General features: G+C 43.8%; 1 non-coding gene across 1 annotated transcript; it reads right to left on the bottom strand.

The window, feature by feature from the left end:
* Positions 1 to 9,888: 9,888 nt before the first annotated feature.
* On the bottom strand, positions 9,889 to 10,052 carry LOC141424328 (U1 spliceosomal RNA). Its single transcript, XR_012449278.1, has one exon. It is a non-coding gene; the product is annotated as a U1 spliceosomal RNA (small nuclear RNA).
* Positions 10,053 to 15,006: the final 4,954 nt, after the last annotated feature.

Raw genomic sequence — 15,006 nt, 5'->3', positions numbered from 1 at the left:
ACATCATGTGGGCAGTCACCACAGCTGTCATAGTGACACACAGATAGGCCTGATGTAGCAGTTTGTGGTATTGACTACTTAAATACTGTGAGAAGCATGGCTCTTGGTAATGTCAACCTCTAAAATGATGAGTGACTTCTTGTAAAGGGCAGAGCAATGTAATCCTTCCTAGATTACACAATGCTTTGCAGTCTTAGAAAACCTGGCCTCTATTAAACACATACTGAAGGTCCTTTTTTCTCTAAAACCATTAGATTATAAATTCACATGTCCATTAGTGGGTTTTGAAAATCAAGTGATATGTGTTTTCAATTCTTCATGTTTTGGCACCATGGCAAGTCTACCATTCCCAGTTCCCATTAAAGGCTGTCAGTGCCCTTCACTTGTGACAACCAATATTGCACTGCCAGATTTCCAAGGTGCCTTCTGGGGATTAAGCCACTTTTGATAGCTAGGGCTGTGATCCATGTCATGGAAATCTTTGGAAAACATTTTGCTGTAATCTTGAGGTTGGGGTGGGGCTAGGCAGGGTAACCATGCTTTGTTTTGTTTTTTGTTGTGGTGGAACTGGGGTTTGATACCAGAGCCTTGTGCTTGTCAGGCACGCACTCTACCACTTGAGCCATGCCCCACTTACAGCCTCTGAATAGCTGTGATGACAGGCGCATAGCACCATGCTGGGCGATAACCTAATGGTTTCATTCAAAAGTCTGAAGCCATTTATCTGAAGTCACCTATCTCCCTCACCTATCTGCTGATTGTCCAGGTGTGGAACATTCTCCGTTGGCCTTGCTGCCCTCCAGCACACCAACATTCCAGCCTTTGCACTTCTGATTCTCCTTCAGGACACTCATAAGTCAAGTACATATTTGAGGTTCACAATGCAAAAAGCTACCATGGCTTCTCTATATCTGGATGCTAACTTCAAACAGGTAAATTAGAAATCTAGACTTGCTACTGAGAATTTGCCATAAGATGACATCAAAACTATATATAAGTGGTAGTTTTGCTTGATTTCACTTCCAGGCCAGTCACTGTTAATACTGTTCCTTTGGGCTAGCCTTCCTTGCTTACCTTGCCATAAAAAGCTCTCCTTCATTTTCCTTCGTTTCTGCCTTGGTCTGGGTTATGAAGCATTATACCCTCAACTCCAAATCAAAATGCTGCAGCAGTCAAATGACTGTGAGGGAAATTTTCCCTTGGGCTCCACCAAGTACAAAGAAACCAGGTAGCAATTCTCCTAATCCTTTGAAATGAAGCCAACCTGCCTTCTCCATCCCTGTTTCCTTCCTTCCCCAATCTTTACAATTTCTGTCTTTTAAGGAAGACTCAGCTTTTTTACTTTTCTCAAATACTCCAGGAATCTCCACCTGGATCCTATATCCCATCTGAATCCTGACGGGGGGGTCACTTGTCTGTGTAAAACAATTCACATCCATGTCTGTAGCACTGCATATTGTCATCTCGGCTCAAATACATCACCAGTCCCACCATTAAAAGAGCTTTACCTGCAAATGTGGTGGTACCAGTCTTTGTCTCCAAGGTAAGGGTTTTTCCTCAAAACCGGTACCAATAACAAGACCAAATACCAACTGAGTAGTAAAGGAGACTTATTCTCATCCAGCAATAGGAAAAGAGGGATAAGCTCAGATTTCAACTTCTCAACCTTGGGAGTTGGGAGGTTATGGATATAGAGTAAAAGAAATGGGGGGGGGTGGAGATGGTCCAAGAAAGGAGGGTGTTTATTTCTGGGGATGTTTTCTGGGAATGGGTGGGGGCTTTTCCAAGGATTTGGGTTCTGCCGATTTTTCCATCCTTTTTAGTTGTTACCGTGGCTGTTGTCAACTGTTATGGCACTGGAGAGTGTGTCATTTGGCATGCAGGTGGAATTACAATGAAGTTAGAGTTTACCTGGAGGTTGCTCTGTCAGCCATCTTAGATCCAACCAGTTTTCATTAGGCTAACTGCAGAGGATCTTCTGTCCTTCAGGTGTCCTGTCATTAAACATAAAAAAGATTAGGTTGGGGTAGAAATTCAGCTAGGTCACCTAGTCAGTACTGTGGGTAGCAAATCCCCCCCTTATTTTCACTCCTCATTCTTGAGGGTTGCTAAATTGTGTATGTCTGGCTTGTGTAACTTCTTCAAGTTCAATTTGGGTATCATTAAGGTGCACATTAGAGGAGTGAAAAGCATTTAAGAAAAAAAATTTTTTTCAGAACTAGGGTTCTAACTCAGGGCCTCACTCTGCTTAGGCAGGCACTCTGATACTTAAGCCACGTTCCCAGCCCTTTTTTGCTTTAGTTATTTTTCAGGTAGGGTCTCATGTTTTTGCCCAGACAGCCTCAGATCATGATCCTCCTACCTATAGCCTCCGTATAATTGGGATCACAGACATGAGCAACTGCACTTGGGCAAGGAAATGTTTCCTTAAATACATTTGGTTCTTGTCTGGTCAAGGCCTGGCTGTTTATATCCCTGAGCAGCTATGAGCTCTCAATAGGGCATTTTGGGTGTCCATCATTGTTTCTGGGCAATATTATTTTTTAAATAACCCAGATAGTTAATCCTAAAGTAAGAAAATCCATTATAAATCATAGAGCAGAGCACAGAAAGGACCCCAGCCTGACTGGAAGCCCAATGAAGATATCTATGCTCCTGTGTGACCATTAGGTAATTAAACACTACAGGCATTTTGTTATAACTTCTGATACAGGGCTCAGTTCCTGGGATCTATCTGGCCTTTACCCCTGGTCCTTGTTAGGATGGTCCAAAGTAGGGTGAAACTATACCAATTAAAAATTCTGTCCAAAAGGATGCACAAAAAAAACCCCAAAAACAAAAAACAATCCAATACTGCCAAGAAAAGAAAAGAAACAGAAAAAAGAAAACAGCTGCCTCCCTCCTGTTGGAATTGATAACCCTCCGGTGCCAAAAATAGACACACATTGACAGAAAATCTTGACAAGGTAATTTCTCTTGATCAAGAGGGTGCAAGCATGTGCTCACTCCAGCTAAGCAAACACGCAAGCACACAATGGCTGTCAGTGGCTCCTCCTTATATCCCTGACGCAGTTGTACCTGCCCCTTACCTGGGATTTGTCCAGGTTAAAGGTTCACAATCCCCCTCGATTGGCTAAAAGGCTTGGGGGATGGGTTAAGGCATGCAGTTTGGTGGGCAATGGAGTTGTACAGGAATCTGGAAGAAGAAGCAAGGGCCCTTTAAACATGCAAGTCACCTAAGATGGTGACCTGAGGAATTTTTAAGTAATCTAAGAGAGTAACAAATACTTTGATATAAAAGATCATCTTTCTTACACTCCCTTTCAGGAATGGCAACTATTTTATAAAGCCAGGGAAGAAATGTATAAACACTCGCCGGCACAGAGTTCTCTACTTAAAGAATTAACTCACATTGACTTAGCACCTCCTAGGCACTAGGCTTGGCATTTTATGTGCATTATCTCAATCAGTTCCTCATCAATCCCTCGATGTAGTTGTTACAATCATCCCTCCTGTACAGAAGGTGAGGGTAGAGATGACCAGTCCAAATCTCACAGCTACAGAGTAGTAGAGCTTATAGTTGTAGCCCAGCCCATGTAGAACTCAGCTGCTAACCAGTACTGCATCACCTCCAAGACAAAGGTCAAACTGTCTCTCCAGTCACTGGCCTGCCTCTGTTGAGACAGGACTGACCTCAATCCTGTCCCCATTGGCTTGTGTGCACATGATACACACATGTACACACATGCACACACACACACACACACAAAGGGATAAGTGCACACACACCTTTTCCCTGGTTAACCCATGGCTCTACTTTAAAAAGATTCATTTTCTACCAGGCACTGGTGGCTCATGCCTGTAATCCTTGCTATAACCACAGCACAGCCTCCACAGGTCAGACCGCCTGCCAGGCAATAACTTGCTTATCCTGACTGGATTGCTCCCCAAAGTGATGACAGTGATAACAACTTCTCTAGAATAACTCCCAAACCAGGACTGAAAAAGTGACCAACTAGGCCACACTGTGAATGGAACTGTTTATTCATGGCTCTCAACTCCTGCCCCCCAATTCTTTGTCTACTTACACTTTACACTCATGTCTATGCCCTGAAGGTGGCTGAAGATGAGCTGACATGCTTACTCTGTCAGCTCTTCCCAGGGTGTGTTACAGGGCTGTGTAATAACCCTCCTTTCTCTACCCTTCACCATTACTGTCTCTCTAGTTGGCCTGTTGGGGTGAGTGGCCTGATCTGACGTGGAACCCCTGGAATTTGTGGGGCCTCAAACTCTGGTTTCACTAGGAGTAAGAAATTTGAACAAAGGAGTGGTAAGGGGATTTACCTGATGTAGCCCAAACTCCACATTTAATAATTGAAGAATCTGAATAAAAATAAGAGAAATGACAGCTTTAAAGCATTGGGCTGAGGATGACAAATCCTTTTAGGGGACAGGCAGTCCATACACAGGGCAAGAGGAAGGAGAAGTGTGGGGACTGCTGGACTGAAACACCTGAAACGCCTTCTGATGGCATGAGAGCCATTCCACAACTGTGTAAATTATAGAGAAGCAATGGTGGTCCAAAATAGCTCCTGCCTGTGGAGATGAAGATGCTGTCCAGTGGAGGTATGGCTGCCTCCCTTCCCAATTCTGCCTCCACTTCCATGTTTCTGATCTTTGCATTCTCTTGAGAACTGTGTTAACAGCTTAGAGTTCCCCATTAAAGAGTTAAATAAAACTTTAATGTGCTCATTTTTTTTTTGGCCTTGAGACTTTAACTCAAGGCCACTTGCTTGCTAGGCAGGCGTTCTACCACCTGAGTCACTCCACCAGCCCTTTTTTTGTGTTGGATATTTTCTAGATAAAGTCTCTTGAGCTGTTTGCCTGGGGTTGACTTTGAACTGCAATCCTCCTAAACTCTGCCTCCTGAGTAGATAGGATTACAGGCCTGAGCCACTGATACCCAACAAACATGCACTTTTTTATGTCTAGGTGAGAGTCACAATTTTTACCTTGGTTTAAAAATCACCCTTTAACTAAAGGGATAGTGAATAAGGCACTATGTGCCTACTTGCTGTAGCAATTACTGCCAGGTGGAGATGTTGATTGGTGTTGCCACACCTCTAATTGTTCAAGGGAAGCTAGACTCTAATTTTTGTGGTATGTAATACTTCTTATTTTTAAATACTGTCAAGTTATGAAAAAGTGTGTTCAAGAAAACTCACTAGTGGTCAGACCTGTTGCATTGGCCAACTACTTGGGTCAGGAAAACGGGGATCCCTGAATCCCAGGGGCACAGTGTGCTGAGCTGGAGCTGACCATGTATTTTTCATGTATTTTCTAATTCCCATGGCACCTGTGAAGTGGGTAGCATCACTCGGTTTTACAGCCCAGCTGAAAACATACCAAGTGCCACAGCAGCAGCAGGGCCTTAACCCAGGTTTTCTGTCCAATACTGTTCTCTCCTGAGCAGGGGAAAGTGGGGAAGGAAGTGCATTGCTGGACAGTTTTGCCTGGGGCCAGTCCAAGTCTGAGCCATAGTGAGACTGACACAATTCAAAAACCATTTGTATCCCATAAATATGTATAGTGCTATAGTGTGGGTGTGTGTGGGGGTGTGTGTATATAATCAGTTGGGAGATCCTTTCATACAATAGGGTTGAGTGGATTTACAAAAATCCTTTCACAACCTAGGCCTTCCACAGATGCCTTTTTTCCAGTGATTTTTAATGAAAAGTTCTGAAATTCTTGAAGTCTAATACTTAGATTCCATCTCAAAGGCAATCCAGATCTAATCATTGTAAATCAAAATGGAAACAAACCAAAGAAGAAGTTGCTAGAAGACTGGCAGAATCTACTCTTCTGAGTTTGCTTAACAAGTCTTATGACCAGAATCCAGAAAACCTGCATTCATTCATTTATTTAAAAAATTACTGACATCCTACCCAATGTGCCTAACACTGCACTCATCTATTTGGGCTATCAAGTAAATACCAGATTCTCTCTACCCTTTCTTCACCCCCTCATATAAATGTGGCAGGCAGGACCTGAGTTAGAGTCACAACAAATAAGATACAGATAAGAGAAGCAAGGTAGGCTTCTCCAGTTGACCTGTGCAAATCATGTGATTTTGTCACCTCTCCCAAATCTTGTATTGCCTACTTGACTTAGCTGGATTTATACCCTACCCTTGTTTCTCTTTATGTATAGGGTGCCTAGAGGCCAGATGTTCCTCTTCAGATGGCTGCCACAGTGACCACCAGACAGCCTCTAATTTCATCATAAACTGTTTCCAGTTCCTTCATGCTCAAAGGAAGTGGCAAATTTGCCATCAATTCTCCAGGATTAAAACTCCAGAACATAAGTTGAGGTGTAAGTTAGCTCCACTCTTGGGTAAAAATTGTTTCAGGAAAGCAGGTAAATTACTGTGATATAAATCCTTGGCTTGTGTTTGCCTTGTATGGAGAAGGCTGGGATGTTATGACTAAGGGTGTTTACCTCCTACAAAGTCTCAACACTAAATCTGCAAAGAACATTCTCATACCATTTGCCCACGTGGTGTGTTATTTCCTCAGAAAATGGAATTGCTAGGCTAAATAGGGTGAAATAAGGTTCTTGATAATCACAGAACCTGGCCTCCAGGAAGCCTGGACATGAGACCCACTGTTAAGGTGAACTAAAGGAAGCCATGTTAGAACTTGACCTCCTCCCCTTAAAGATGACTTACTGAAAACTCTCCACCCAGCCCTAAAGATAAATAGACATTTATCTTTTTTTTTTTTCATTTTTCTTTTATTATTCATATGTGCATACAAGGCTTGGTTCATTTCTCCCCCCTGCCCCTACCCCCTCCCTTACCACCCACTCCGCCCCCTCCCTCTCCCCCCCTCAATACCCAGCAGAAACTATTTTGCCCTTATTTCTAATTTTGTTGTAGAGAAAGTATAAGCAATAATAGGAAGGAACAAGGGGTTTTGCTGGTTGAGATAAGGAGAGCTATACAGGGCATTGACTCACATTGATTTCCTGTGCGTGGGTGTTACCTTCTAGGTTAATTCTTTTTGATCTAACCTTTTCTCTAGTTCCTGGTCCCCTTTTCCTATTGGCCTCAGTTGCTTTTAAGGTATCTGCTTTAGTTTCTCTGCTTTAAGGGCAACAAATGCTAGCTAGTTTTTTAGGTGTCTTACCTATCCTCACCCCTCCCTTGTGTGCTCTCGCTTTTATCATGTGCTCATAGTCCAATCCACTTGTTCTGTTTGCCCTTGATCTAATGTCCACATATGAGGGAGAACATACGATTTTTGGTCTTTTGAGCCAGGCTAACCTCACTCAGAATGATGTTCTCCAATTCCATCCATTTACCAGCGAATGATAACATTTCGTTCTTCTTCATGGCTGCATAAAATTCCATTGTGTATAGATACCACATTTTCTTAATCCATTCGTCAGTGCTGGGGCATCTTGGCTGTTTCCATAACTTGGCTATTGTGAATAGTGCCGCAATAAACATGGATGTGCAGGTGCCTCTGGAGTAACAGTCTTTTGGGTATATCCCCAAGAGTGGTATTGCTAGATCAAATGGTAGATCGATGTCCAGCTTTTTAAGTAGCCTCCAAATTTTTTTCCAGAGTGGTTGTACTAGTCTACATTCCCACCAACAGTGTAAGAGGGTTCCTTTTTCCACGCATCCTCGCCAACACCTGTTGTTGCTGGTGTTGCTGATGATGGCTATTCTAACAGGGGTGAGGTGGAATCTTAGTGTGGTTTTAATTTGCATTTCCTTTATTGCTAGAGATGGTGAGCATTTTTTCATGTGTTTTCTGGCCATTTGAATTTCTTCTTTTGAGAAAGTTCTGTTTAGTTCACATGCCCATTTCTTTATTGGTTCATTAGTTTTGGGAGAATTTAGTTTTTTAAGTTCCCTGTATATTCTGGTTATCAGTCCTTTGTCTGATGTATAATTGGCAAATATTTTCTCCCACTCTGTGGGTGTTCTCTTCAGTTTAGAGACCATTTCTTTTGATGAACAGAAGCTTTTTAGTTTTATGAGGTCCCATTTATCTATGCTATCTCTTAGTTGCTGTGCTGCTGGGGTTTCATTGAGAAAGTTCTTACCTATACCTACTAACTCCAGAGTATTTCCTACTCTTTCTTGTATCAACTTAAGAGTTTGGGGTCTGATATTAAGATCCTTGATCCATTTTGAGTTAATCTTGGTATAGGGTGATATACATGGATCTAGTTTCAGTTTTTTGCAGACTGCTAACCAGTTTTCCCAGCAGTTTTTGTTGAAGAGGCTGCTATTTCTCCATCGTATATTTTTAGCTCCTTTGTCAAAGATAAGTTGCTCATAGTTGTGTGGCTTCATATCTGGGTCCTCTATTCTGTTCCACTGGTCTTCATGTCTGTTTTTGTGCCAGTACCATGCTGTTTTTATTGTTATTGCTTTGTAATATAGTTTGAAGTCAGGTATTGTGATACCTCCTGCATTGTTCTTTTGACTTGAGCCATTTACTAGAAACTCCTCAACTGGCCCAGAAGGAATGACCCGCCCTTACCCATTATCTTAGGTAGGTCAGAAGGGACACTGGGGATTTTCCCATCCAGTGACCTTCCTGGAACTTCTCCACCCACCTCCTATATCTATATCTACTCCCAGTCTATAAGCAGCTGTGAGCTCCAGCTCTCTTTTTGGGATCCCCTCTGCAAGACCACTTCTCCTCAATAAACTCTGTCGTCTATCCATTCAGCACCTCTTTCATTTCTAACACCCACCAAGAGTGGCCCGTCTTTACAAATGCTGAATATATAATTTGAAATATTTGTCTGAAAGTATATAAAGGGATATCTGATTATTTATTCATGTGCATTTTTTTTTTGTGGTACTGAGGCTTGAACTCAGGTCCTATGCCTTGAGCCATCCACCAGCCTTTTTTGTGAAGAGTTTTTTGAGATAGGGTCTCAAAAACCATTTATTTGCTCAGGCTGGCTTCAATGAGCCTCCTAATCTCTGCCTCCTGAGTAGCTAGGATTGCAGGCGTGAGCCACTGGCACCCATGTGCATTGCTTTGATCATGAGTGACAAAAATATCCTTGTGTGTATGTGGTTCTGGAGATTTGAACTTGGCCTTGGACATGCTAAGCAAGTGCACTACCACTTGAGCTGCCCCCCCCTCAGTCCAAAGTATCCTTCTTATATTTACTGGTCACTCACTTTTATGAAGAGAATTTGCTTATTTTTTTTTAAGATGACCATATTTTAAAAAAATTAGTGTGTAGCAACGTGATATACAGAAAGCTTAATACCTTATAAATCATATGTTGCAAATATTTTTTCTAGTTGGCTACTTGATTTTTTTTTTTTGGTGTTACTGGGATTTGAACTCAAGGCTTTGTGCTGATTGGAAGGTGCTCTATGAGTCACTCCACCAGCCCTTGGCTCTGGTTATTTTGTCTCTTTTTTCCTGGGCCAGCCTGGACCACAATCCTCCTATTTTAGCTTCCTGCCATAGCTGGGATGACAGGCATGCTGGTACCACCATGCTCAGCTGTTAGTGGTGGGGTGGAGTTGGTGATCAGAAGACTTTCAGATTCTTTGTGTCCCTTGGGGAAGAATCCCATGGCAGGACACGTGGGTATAAATGGAGTTTACTAAAAGTTAGGGAAGGCAAATACAAAAGGTAGCATGGTGTGGATCAGGTGGAATCTGGAGGTAGTGCTTCTCTTCTCCAGGTACTTTCACAATTTATGCTAATCTATGGGAAGGAAGGAACCAGGTGATTCTCATCCGATAATCAATGAGTGGGGAGGGCAATGTGTGGTTCCTGGCCAGGTGAAGGTAGTCCCTGAGCCAGAGCATGGTCAATATGTAATGCAGTATTTTTTTTTCAGGGGAGAGTGCGAACGCAGTCCTCCACTGCCACAAATTATGCAGTCAAGTTTCCCACATTTGGGGAAATAGCAGAGGTCAGCACATCCGGAGTGCAATGGATAAGCCTCGCCCTGGGAAAACCACCTTTGTGATCATGGTATCTCCCCTGCCAGGTAAGTATTGAAATATTTTTCTATGAATCCCAAACTTTCCCCAACACTAGCCTTCCTCAAATCCCCACTGACAAACAAGATCCTGAAAAAATCTTGTTTGAGGTTGTTGAGGGGATGGAGTTCTTTTTTCTTCTGAATCTGCTTTGACCTGTCGAGCAACAAGAGGCAACAGACGCTACCTATAAGGGGAATTGTCTCTCCCATTTCTTTCCCTGGGGACTCATTTGGACAGAAGGTGTCTGAATTATTGTTTAGTACAATGAAGGTTTCTCATGGAGATCTGGGTTCATGGAGATCTCGTTCATTTGTAGAGATCAATAGCCTTGTTGCTGTATGATTTGGTTCTAAAAGCTTTTATCCTGGAAGAGATAAATCTAGTTTAGAAGGCATGACAAAACATTTACAATGACAGCTATTTTTGACCCTTGGCCGGCCCACTCTTTGGACTGCTACTGTAATGGGCAGTTAAGGATTGATTGTCTGGGGTAATAGCTACATTAGGGACCAGGTGCCACTCCAATTAGAGGATAGTATCAATGAGTCAGTTTTGTACAGAGAGAAGACTCACAGTTTCCCTAAGTAGAAGTTACATGCCATTGAAAGTAGAGTACAAGGGAGAGTATAAACAACTCTGAGTACTATTAAAAGGACAGATATGGAGCTAATAGAAATGGTCATATTGCCTTTGCTTAAACAGAAGGCCTTAGCCAAAGACATGAGTTTGTCTCTTGCCAGCTTTCTTTAAATCTCTTGGCTTTGCTTACTTTTAGAGATTTAGCATTATTGTCTTCATCTAGATCTGGAGACGTCTCCTCATTTGTGTAGTTCTTTTGAACTGTCTCAGATGGCCGAATACTACTTGTCCTTCTAAGAAGTTGGGAGATGCCAACACTTAGGGGGTCACATCCTCTTTGATAGAATAATAATGTCACCATTTGTAAATTGGTGGCCATTTTATCGTCGGACATCACTTGAGAAACTTCCAAGGACAGCCCTGCCCTTAACAAAAAATCCCATGCTCTAAAACAGCCCCATCCCTACCAGAGACTACCACACATGCACTAACTTCCTTAACCTCCCCTTCTGTGAAAGCCACACCTGGCCCAGAATCGCTGCTGCACCATCTTTCCCCAGGCAGCCTGGCAGTTTGGGCCTGCCATTAAAATTTGCTCTATGGACATGAAACTTTTCTTGTGAGCTTTCTTTGTGAGCGGCATTTTTTCCTAACATTTGGTGTCATGACTCAGATCAGGGTGCACTCCCGGCACTGACCTTGCTGTCCTGGCCTCCCCCAACTTCTCCCCTCTCTCTCTCAACTTCCATTTCCTTCCTCCAGGATCTGAGCTGCTTTGCCAGAACCCCCGATCCTAGAAAACGCCACTCCCTCACTAGCTCACAGGGAAGTTCCTCTGCCCCAGTGCGCCTCAAACCACCATCCACCACTGGCCAATCTTCCCTCAAGGTCCTCTCTCTTGGTGAGTCCTCCTCCCATGTAGAGCTGTGATCTCTCTCATTTCCTCAAAATCCTAGCACTAGGTCTTGTCTTGCTCTTGTCCCTGGGAACCGGGTTCCCCACTAGGGACTGTGGACCCCCCAAGGTGAAGACGTTCCCTCTGGGTACTCCACATCTCTCTCTCTCTCTCTCTCTCTCTCTCTCTCTCCTGAGGACCTGATATTTCAGGGATGCCCGCCATATCTTTCCTCAGGTCAGGCCTCACCATGGGAGATGGACTGTCCCAAATTCCTTCAGACTCCCCATTGGGATGTCTCCTGGCCAACCTTGGGCCCCTCCACCTAACACCTGATCTTAGGCTACAAAAGCTCATTTTTCTCTGTAATCAGGCCTGGCCCCAATACCCATTTCACAATGCCTCCAAGTGGCCATTTAATGGCACTTCCAATCCCAGTATTTAAGGGATTTATACAATTAATGTGAGCATGCTGGTAAATGAAAGGAACTTCCCTACATCCAGTCCTTTTCTTATCTCCACACCAAACCCTCCCTCTGTACTTTCTGTTCCCCTGCACAAGTTCTATTGCCTCTAAACCAGCTTCTAAGTGAGCCAAATCCTCTCCTGAACCTCCTCCTTCCCCAGGTAAGCAAACTTCTTGTGCTGCTCAGGCTGCCTATCTCTTCCTATCTTCCTGAGGGACTTTCCTGTCATGATGTTAAATCAGCCACTCCTTTCTAACTCTGGCCTCATGGCAATTCTGGCTCTGGGGAGCTCATGCTCCCTCACTGTGGGCTGAGACCAAGCCCAGGGTTTATTCAGGTACGCCTCATGCTACGTTGTGGGAGTCCTGTTTGATTATGGCATCTGACGACTGCTTCTCTTGCCCCACCCCTGTCTAATGCCCCTTTTTCCTGAGACAGTGACCAGAGAGTGGAGGTTTCATGTTGCTGAAAGTGTTCCAATACCAGTCAATGGGAGCAACCTAGAGACACAGGTGATGGCTAATCCCTCAGGCATGTGTCATGCCTCCAGGCTCTGCCTTCCCCTCCCTTACCTAAGATGTCAGGACATCTTTTCTGCTTCCTCCGTGGTCTCACCACATGTCCTTTGGCTGTGTCTTCCTTCCCCTCCCTGGGCTTACTGGGACTCTGCCTCCCATGAAAAACTTGTAGCATGGTACCTTATGACTTAAGGTATTCAAATTAGTTTGCCAGGCTTCTCAATCTAAAGTAACTTTAAATCAGCTGCTTTACAAAAAGCGTTTACAAAAAAACTACAGCTGCCACCCTAATACCCTGACTCTGCCCCCAGAAGGGAAGGAGGGAAAGCAAATAGGGAACGCCTGCCATAGCTAAGAGAATCCATAGGCCAACCCAACACACATCCTAGGCTGCCAGCCACACATGGTGGTGGCTGCTGCCCACTGCCACTTCCCCTAGAATAAACACACACAGAGTCCACAGGAAGGAGGGAGGGCGGGCAACAGGCTGCAGGATCAGGCCTAGACAGTCAGGCTCACTTGTCCCAGGTGTGTGTGGAGGGAGTGGTGCCTTGCACATGCCCTGCTCCTAGCCCCACCTCATACTTCGGGGCACTGGACCAAGCCTTGTAAGCCAATTGTTAACTCAAGGTTATAATCCCAGAAATAAAACATTACTGTAGTCTGTAAACTTCTCATTTAAAACTTTCTATATTTTTGGCCTCAACATAAATTTTTCCCACCAAATATTAGCACTAGTTGTCCCATATGGTACTGTTATTGGCTCAGGATGCCCTCTGAATGCCCTTCTCTAACTTTACAGGTGATTTATTCCTTTGTTAAAAAGTAGCCTTTATTAAAGAGACTTCCTGCTGTTAACTAAAAGACAAGATCCTAACATTTTGTTCTTTCTAGATGGGACCTGCATCTTCCAGTCTTTGGCTGGTGGATGTTGGAAGCTTTGTACTGAGGCCTGGCTTCAGTATGCCTTGGGTGACCAAGAGAAGTGGCCTTCACAGGGTTCCTTAAATTACAATACCATACTCCAATTAGACCTTTTCTATAAAAGGGAAAAAAATGAACTAAGGTCCCCTATACAAATTTCTACCTTTTAAGCCACCGTAATATCCAGAACCTCTTAATGGGTTCTTCCCCCTTCAACAGGTAATGGTAGGAAGAGGGCGAGCCTATGTCCCCTTCCAGTTATCAGATCTAAGGGAACTTTAAAAACATCTAAACAGCTGTACTGATGCCCAGACAAATACATTCAAGCCTTTATCTCTGTGATCCAAACCTTTCAATTGACATGAAAGGATATTCTGCTTCTACTAGACCAGACTCTTGTCTCATTAGAAAAGCAATGAGTTCTAGCCCAAACCACTCAGGTTAAAAGTGGTTACCATTTACAATGAGCCCCAATACTAGTGGCATCTAGAAATGAGGGAATAAATGTGCCTACTTACAGGGGCACAGGCCGTCCCCTTGACAGATCCACACCAAAAGGGGATGGCGATATGGCTCAAGTAGTAGAGTGCCACTTTACAGGTATAAAGTCCTGAGTTCAAGCCCAGTACAACCAAAGAAAAGAAAAAAAGATATTTGGGGCTGAGGAAGTGGCTCAATGGGAGAATATTTGCCCAGCATGTACAAAGTCCTGGGTTCAATTCCCCAGCATTGCTAAATAAAAAAAAATAGTAAGAAAGATAACTGGCATTAATGTCACTTCATCCATCTCATAGTGGAAGAAAGTAGTTTAACCTAGACCAGATCCCTCATTCTTCAAGTGAGGAAACTAAAGCCCAGAATGGTTCAGAGACCTGCTCTCTAGAGTGTCAGGTGTCAATGTAAAATAACAACTTTGCTTTACAGCAATGCCCTGAAGAAAATCCCCTTACCTTTCTGTGGCATCTTAAGGACGCTATCAGAAAGCACACCACAGTGGACCCAGAGTCGCAAGTGAGAGAGGTTCTCCTCAAAGATAAATTTCTAACAGTCAGCCCCAGATATTTGTAGAAAACTCAGCCTATGGATGAAGGAAAAAAGTCATTGGATCAACTAATACAACTAGCCATGTCTGTACACTATAACTGGGACATTACTAACAGAGAGAAAGATAAGAGACATGACCTCATTGCTGCCCCCACCTGACTGGGGCCTACATCTCGAGTTTGCTACCATGGTGGACAGGAGGAGCATTTCTGCAGAGAATGCTTAAGGGGGGACAGCCTGGGAGTCAGCCCTGCCCCCAACTGGGACCCTGCCCTCTCTGCAAGGGTAACCACTGGAGGTCTAAGTGCCCCCATCTCCAGATGGAAGGCGAGGTGCTGCCTCCTATCAATTGATGGGTCCTGGCCTCCTGTCCATCCTCAACTTCTTGACATCCATGTTGAGGAGCCTGGGGGTAGCCATAATGGTAAAGAAGCAAAGGTCATTTTTTTCCTAGACAGTGGAGCCCGTTTCTCTGTTTTACCTTTCTCTCCAGGTCCTTGGTCCAATGACAAAAGTTATCATTCAGGGAAAATCTGGCAA

The sequence above is a fragment of the Castor canadensis genome, chromosome 6 (assembly GCF_047511655.1).
Source record: "Castor canadensis chromosome 6, mCasCan1.hap1v2, whole genome shotgun sequence".
Classification (NCBI taxonomy): domain Eukaryota; kingdom Metazoa; phylum Chordata; class Mammalia; order Rodentia; family Castoridae; genus Castor; species Castor canadensis.
The sequence above is the reverse complement of the archived record's forward strand: the minus strand, read 5'-3'. Positions and strand labels throughout refer to the sequence as shown.